Here is an 8,316-nt window from a genome sequence, read left to right on the forward strand (position 1 = left end):
ATTGTTGTAACTAGAAGGTCATGGGAGTCTAACTCTGCATTTTTCTTAGAAACAATTGTTCCATATTTGCTCATCAGTGTTCACAGTGACTATAAGGAATGTACTACTAGGAACAGACACATATATTTTTCTTAATCTTTTATTTATTCATTTTATAACAATGATACATGCATGCCCATGTTTAAAACAGCACAATTCACAATAGCTAAGTATTGGAAGCAGCCTATATGTCCATCCACAGATGAATGGGCCAAGAAAATGTAGTATTTACACAAAAGCGACTACTACTCTGCCATCAAGAAAGATAAACTTGAATCTTTTGTGGGGAAGTGGATGCATCTTGAGGCCATAACGTTAAGTGAAATAAATCAGACACAGAAGTTAAAATATTGTATGCTTTCTCTTCTATGTGAAATCCAAATTATAAATAAAGAGAAAAATAAAACATAAATAATGAGAAGTAGGGAGATAGATCTTTCTTAAATGGGAAAGAGAAGAAGAGACAGTGGAAGGAGACATAAAAGGCATAAGACATATGTATGTGTATCAGCTCCACACAAAGAATGTAAATATTATGTACTGCAAATATATACTAATAAAATTAAAATTAAAATTGCCTTTAAACAATGAGATATGTATAGATGGTAGAAGAGCTATGCTGAACTAATCAGCTTATCTTTTTTTCTACTGAGAACATTTAAAACCGTCTGTCTTAACAATTTTCAAAAATACAATACATTGTGTTAAGTATAGTCTCCATATACACAAATATCTTTGGCTGGTATTCTGTCCAGATAGCTCTTCCATCATTTCATTGTGTGTGTGTGTGTGTGTGTGTGTGTGTGTGTTTTAAGAAAGGGGAATGTAACCCTTCCTCTATCAAAATGAAGTCCAGGAAATAGAGCTGTGGCCAAAAAATTTAGGGCCTCTTCCATTTAGTTCTAAAAGATAAAAAGTTATAAAGTACTCACTATAAGGCAGTCTTGGAGTAGGCACAGAAGATGAAAAACCTGACTTGGAGTGAGTGAATCACTGTTTTTCCCATCTACTCCAGTAATGATGTTCACTGGGGAGCCATGGAAACTGCCTACTCCCACACTCCCTTTCTCCAAACCTGGTTCTAACCTCAGAATCTTCTCCACAGGTAACAATTTTGGCGGTAATCTTCTTGCTTGCTCCCTACTTCCAAGTTTAAGAAAGGTGTTGATTTAGCTATCAAAATCTAAGGTATTATACTGTTAGTGGCCAGAATTTTACTGATAGAGTCATTAACCACAAACACATACAGTATTGAATAGCAGTAAGGTAAAGCATAGTGCATGACAGTTTGGGGAAATGAATAAAAGTTTAAGACAAGACTGATAGCTTCAAAAAGCATATAATGGTAAAAAGGGAAAAGCTTAGATAAAATTCCAGCTTTACACTTTTAAAGACCAGCTAACTCAGAGTTCCTATGGAAATAAAGGAAGAAACCTCCCAAAGTTATGGCTCAGGCAGAAAGCAAGCTTGTGGGCTTATAGAATAGAACATGTGCCATTTTATTTGTCTGGCTTTGTCTCTCAGTGGCAGTTTGTACAATATACATAACTGGAGTTCAATGTGTATCTCTTGAACTTACTGGAAAATACTTATAGTATTTACTATCATCTTCACCCAAAGTTCCACCACAGAAAAACACTGATAATTGTGCATCTAAATTGGGGGGAGGGTTGTATCCAAATTACTCAACATACTAAGAAGAAAAACAATGACTACTGAAATTGTCCCCTGTACTTGACAAGACATGAATATGATAGATACATAAAGGAGTAGACTAACAGATCACTATATTCTTTTCAGCTGAAACAATTTTTTATCTATAAGCAAGGACCTCAGATTCCTAAAAGGTGAGAATCAGTATTTTAATAACTTCTTGGCCTTCTGGCTAAGATCAAGTGAAAGCCAGTATTGTAGAGTCAAAGTCAAAGATGTACCATCCAGAAAAAGAGCCAGACAATCATATTTAGAAAAACATTTTATTTGTCTCTGGAATTTAAAAGTTGGCTATTTACTCAAATACATTGTGCTTCCTCCAGTCAAAATATAACCCACTTTCCTGCCATCTGTCATGTACAGATATTTGGGGGCATTTTCATCATGTATAGTAATTAGTGTTCCCTGTGGTGGAGCTGCAAGCAGGGGACATCTCTCAGCTGAAGTCTGTCAGAGAAAGGCCCACACTGGTCTGCAGACTGAAAGATTTGAGTATTAAGAAACTACTCAGTAGTACTCCACCATATATAAATACCACACTTTTTATTCATTCATCTGTTGATGTCTCCAAGATTTAGCTATTATAAATTGTGCTATTATAAACATGGGTATGCCCTGTAATATGAGGGAAATTTCTGGTCAAATGAAATTTCTAGTTTTGGTGTTTTAAGGAATCTCTATACTGACCTCCATAATAGTTGTACTAGTTTACATTTCTACCAATAATGCAGAAGGGTATTTTTAACACTGAAACCTCATCACCATTTTTTATTATTTCATTTCTTAATGATGGCCATTGTTCCTAGAGTAAAATGTTATCTAAGAGTTTTAATCTGCATTTCTCAAAGGGCCAGTTATGTTTTTCGTGCATTTTTTTGGCTATTTGTAATTCTTATGAGAAGTCTATTCATTTTGACTCATTTTGATTGCTCATTTTTTACTTATTTTGGGGGATATTTTTTAGGGTTTTTTATAAAATCTAGATATTAGTCCTCTGGCTGAAAAATAGCTAGCAAAATTTTTTTGTCTCTTCACTCTGCTGGTTGTTTCCTTTGATGTACTGTGAAATGTAAAAAGCATTTTAGGGCTGGGGATTTAGCTCAGTGGTTCTGCTGTCTGCCTCACAAGTGCAAGGTCCCAAGTTCAATCCCTGGTACCAAAAAGAAAAGCATTTTAATTTGATATGATCCCATTTGCTGATTCTCAGTATTATTTCCTGTACCACTGAGGTTCTGCTCAGAAAGTCTTTGCCTATATCTATGTCTTCAGGAGCTTCACCTATTTTATCTTCCATCCATTTAAGTATTTATGTTTTTATACCTTTGATCCATTTTTATTTTACTTTACTGCATAGTGAGATATGCGTGTAGGTATATGGATGCACCTTGAGACCATAGTGTTAAGTGAAATAAATCAGACACACAAGTTTAAATATCTCATGGTTTCTCGCATATGAGAAAAACAAAATATAAATAAAGAGCAAATAAAGTCTAGATAATAGAAAGTAGGGAGATCCTTTTTAAATAGGAATGGAAACAAGACTTGGAAAGAGTAGGGCTGGGGAGTTATCTCAGTGGTGCCACCTGCCTCACAAGCACAAGGTCCCGAATTCAATACCTGGTACAAAAATAAAATGGAAGAAGCAAGGAGGGATGAAAGGAGAGGGGAACAAAAAAAGAATTAAGATGTGTTTTGTAAACGTATAAGCTGCTCATAATAAATGCCATTATGTACTACAAATGTATTATTAAAAAATTAATTTTAAAAAAGAAGCCAGTGAAGTCTCTCATTAGCCAATTTATCCTTGTATTTGCTAGTTACTAAAAACGAAAGTCTTAAATAAGTGTGAAATGTTCTAAGAAACAGGAAATAAAAGTATTTTCCAAAAAAATAAATGTTTTCTGTCTCTATGTAGTCTAGGGATTAAGACTGGTCATACATTTTATACCCAGTAGAAGTGAATTCCAAACCTAAATAGTGCATATAAAAACAAGTGACCATATATTTATTTGCTGTTGTTTGTATTTCTTCACCTGAGAAGTGTCTAGTCATATCCGATGTCCATTTTTGGATTGGACCTTTAAATTGGGGTGGTCTGATTATTTTTTAATTCTTTATATATTCTAGATATTACTCCTTTGTCTGAAGGATCACTGGTAAATTTTTTTTACCATTCTATGGGTTGTCTCTTCACTCTATTGGTGGTTTCTTTTGTTGTACAAAGGTTTGTAATATGATGAAGTACCAGTTGTTGATTCTTTGTAATATTTCCTAAGCAATTAGGGTTCTGTTCATAAAGTCTTGGCCTACTCCTATGTCTTCAAGAGTTTTTACCTGTTTTATCTTCCAGAAAATTATGTGTATCTGTTTTAACATTTAGATTTTTTATCCATTTTGACTTTAGTTTAGTGCATGGTGAGAGGTGTGGATTTAAGTTTAATCTTCTGCATGTGGTAAGCTGGTTTTCCAGCACCATTTGTTAAAGAGACTATCTTCCAGTGAAGGTGTCCGGGCCCTTTGTCAAAGATAAGATGGCTGAATTTGTTTGAAATTATTACTGCGTCTTCTATTCTGTTCCACTGATCCTTAGGTTTTGTTTTGTTGCTAGCATTATGCTGTTTTTATCACAGTAGCTCTGTACTATAATTTCAGGTCAGGGATTTTGATGCCCCCTGCTTTGCCTTCGTTGCCCAGAATTGCTTTTGCGATTCTTAGTCTCTTTTGGTTCCAAATGCATTTTAGGATTGTTTTCTCTACTACCAATAATATTTTTATGGAGATATTACATTAAATCTCTATAACAGTTTTGAAAATATGGCAATTTTCACTATATTGCTTCTATCTTTCAAAGAACAAGAGATATCTTTCCATTTTTCTGATATTCTCTTCAATTTTCTTTTCCAGAGTACTGTGGTTTTAAAGGCAAAGATATTTTACTTCCTTTGCTAAACTTATTCCTAAATATTCCATTTTTCTTCGTGCTGTTATGAAAGGTGCGGTTTCCCTAATTTTTCTTTCACTGTGTTTGTTGTGTATAGGAATGCTATTGAGTTTTGAATTTTGACTTTGTATCCTGCTATGCTACTGAATTTCATTATTGAATTTAGAAGTCTTTTGGTGGAGTTTTTGGGGCCTTCTATGTAGAATATCATGTCATCTGCAAATAATTATAGTCTCACTTCTTCCTTCTCTCTTCTTATTCCTTTTATTTCTTTCTCTTGTCCAACTGCTCTGGCTAGTGTTTCCAGGACTATATTTAATAGGAATGGTGGTAGTGAGCATCTTTGTCTTATTCCTGATTTTAGAGTGAAAGCTCTCAATTTTTGACCATTTTGTATGACGTTGGTTGTTGGTTTGTCATAGATGGTTTTTACCAGATTGAAATGATACTTTATTCCAATTTTGTGGGGAGGGGGGTGAGACAGGGTCTCACTATGTAGTTGAGACTAACCTGAAACTCACTACGTAGTCCAGGCTGGTCTCGAACTCATAGCGATCCTCCTGCCTCAAGCCTCCCGAGTGCTGGGATTACGGGTGTGAGCCACTCTATTCCAGTTTTTATAGGGTTTTATTATGAATGTGTATTGGACTTTGTCAACTGCTTTTTCTCTATCAATTGAGATGATCAATATATTAAAAATGCTCAACATCACTGGTCATTTGAGAAATGCAAATTAAAACAGCACCAAGATTCCTTCTCACTCCAGAAAGAATGGCTATTACCAAGAAATCAACAAATAATAAATGCTGGTGGGAACATGGGAGAAAAGGAACATTTCTCTACTGTTGGTGAGAGTGTAAATTGCTACAACCAATATGGAAATCAGTATGGAGATGACTCAAAAAATGGAAACTAGCAGTTTCATTTGACCCAGATATTCCCCTTCTTGGTATCTTCCCAAAAGTGTTGACAGTCTCATACCACAGAGTTGTATGCACACCCATGTTTACAGCAGCACAATTTGCAATAGCTAAATCTTGAAAATAGCCCAAATGCCTATCAGATGATAAATGGATAAAGAAAGCGTCATTTTTATGTGCAATGGAGTACTACTCTGTCATAAAGGACAAACGAGACATTTCTAGGTAAATGGATGCACCTTGAGTTTATAGTTTTAAGTGAAATAAATCAGACACACATATTTAAATATCACATTGTTTCTCTTATGTGAGAAACTGAAAGGGTAAAAAGGGGTGAAAATGGATGACAGATATTGAGAAGTAGGAAAAACATGTGCAAATGAGAAGGGGAATAGGGGAGGTGGGAGGGGAAGGGAAGGAAGAGAAAGGGAAAAAGAGAGAATAGAAGGGAAAAAATAGAAACAAGTTTTGTAAATAAGATAGGGAAGAAGGATTGAAGGGAGGGGAAGGGAATGGAGAAAAAAAGAAGAAGAAAAATATATTGTGTACAGGTATAGCTTCCCTAAGATGAATATGATAGTTAGGTATGTATCAAAGGTGTACCAATAAAATCGATTTTTTTAAAAATGTTAAAGTGACAAAAAAAACTTTCTTTTCTGTTTCCCCTAGTTTCCAGCATCATTCCATTTTCATTGCCCTACTTTTCCTGTGGCTCCTCTGACCTGATTCTATTTGTCACATTTTCTCCAACCTCTCCACCATTCTTGTCTGTCTTTGTCTTCAGATACCCTCTGCTGGGATGATTTCCAACCTTAATCTTCCTGGAGAAGCATCAACAAGGCTTAGGAACAAGGATACTGGCCACAGGCAACTTGCTCCAGGGTTTCAGGAAGTCAGGACAAACACTAGGAGTTAGGGGTGCAGTTGGATGAGAGGAATGACTGCTAATATGCTATAACACACTGAGGTAACTGTGGTTGACAACACTTAATTTTTTTTAAATGGCTAATAAGTGGGATTTGGCATGTTCCCAACACAAAGAAAAGAAACATGGTTTAGTTAATTATCCTGATCTGATCATTGCACATTGCACACATCTATTGAAATATCACATGGTACCCTATAAATAGGTATGACTTTGTGTCAATTAAAACTTTGTAAAAGATTAAATGCAAAAAAATAAAGCAAAAAGCCAGAGTTAATTCTTGGTGTCCTCTTCATGCTTTGTGCTGTGTCCAAGAAATTACAGGGCAAAGCACATGCTATGTGACATATGAGGAAACCCAGGAGTACATATATGCAGTCAAAATGTTAATTTTAAAGGCTACCCTGGGATTATCAACGTTTTGGGGGAGGCATCTTCTTTCTGCTTTGAGCGTTTGCAATAGACTATGATATAGCACAAAGTATAAAAGTGTCCATGCAGACAACAGAGGGGACAATTCATTGTACTCGAAGAAGTGAATCTTTCTAGATCAATGTGCCTGTGTACATAAAGCTTACATCAAGAAATAAAGACTATGATTGATATTGCAAAATGTGCTGCCAGTGGGAACCAGGAGGCAACAAAAACTACTGGCTGCACGTGAAGGTGGGAGTGAGGGGAAACGTAGGGGATGAGGGTGTCCCCTCATCATCAGGGGATGAGTCCTGTCCTAGGCTCAGCGCCAGCCACTTGCTTTCAGGTGACAATATAAGCACCATACAAACCTATGTTTCCTGTTTCCTCTGCAAAATTTCCCTATTTTAAAAACAATAGAAAGCGGAAGATATATAAACTTAACCCAATCTATTCCACCACTTTATAGGGAATCATGGAATTTTTTTTACTTTTCCCAGACATATGACTCTTCAAGAAGTGAGTAGTATCTGTAAAATTTACTTAACCATCTTGGAGACATTTCCAAAGTTCAGGTAGTTCTTTATATATGCACTTCACTCTCGTTAATGTCAACACAAGATAAAAAGTGCATGAGACCCATTACATCAGAATTGTCAAGCGCAAATCTTCTTTTGATCTCTCCTGTATCAAACATACTTATTTCACAATCCTTTGAAACATGAGATTCTAGCATAAACAAAGAATATGGAATTGCTTCTATTTAAGAAAATATTCATACTAATTGGAGGCCAAGAGAGACTTAGATGAGTTGACAAAAATTCAGTTTTCTGTGAGCATTCGAACTTTTGACATGAACTAAGTAAAAGTGACAGTAAGTATTTTAAAACTCGACTGCCTGGGGGAAATTTAAGGATCTAAGTGTGCAGCTGAACACAAGGACATCATTGGTGTTTTTTCTCAGCAAGTGTTTGGCAGACACTGTTTCCACTGGATATAATAGTCAAGTCTCTATATTTATTTCAAGTTTTTAAATTAAATTAGTATTTTATTGGAACACATAGATTAGAGAAGAGCATGAAAATTTACTCAGCCAAAGATAAAACCCAAACACCAAGCAACATTTTAAATTGAACTGCCTTGAAATAGCCCAATGTTATAAACATTTAAAAGACATTAAGGGTCAAAAGCCTGAAATCTCACAGCATTTCTAATTAGCAAAATTCTGTTAATAGACAGGAGCTAAGCTATCAAGATTAAATCCGGGCCAGGGATTTAGCTCAGCGGTTCGTTTTGGTGGCCTGCCTTGCAAGCGCAAGGACCTGAGTTCAATCCCCGATAACAAAAAAAAAAAAAAAAAAAAA

The sequence above is a fragment of the Fukomys damarensis genome, unplaced genomic scaffold (assembly GCF_012274545.1).
Source record: "Fukomys damarensis isolate Sample0158 unplaced genomic scaffold, DMR_v1.0_HiC HiC_scaffold_20, whole genome shotgun sequence".
NCBI classification, from domain to species: Eukaryota; Metazoa; Chordata; class Mammalia; order Rodentia; family Bathyergidae; genus Fukomys; species Fukomys damarensis.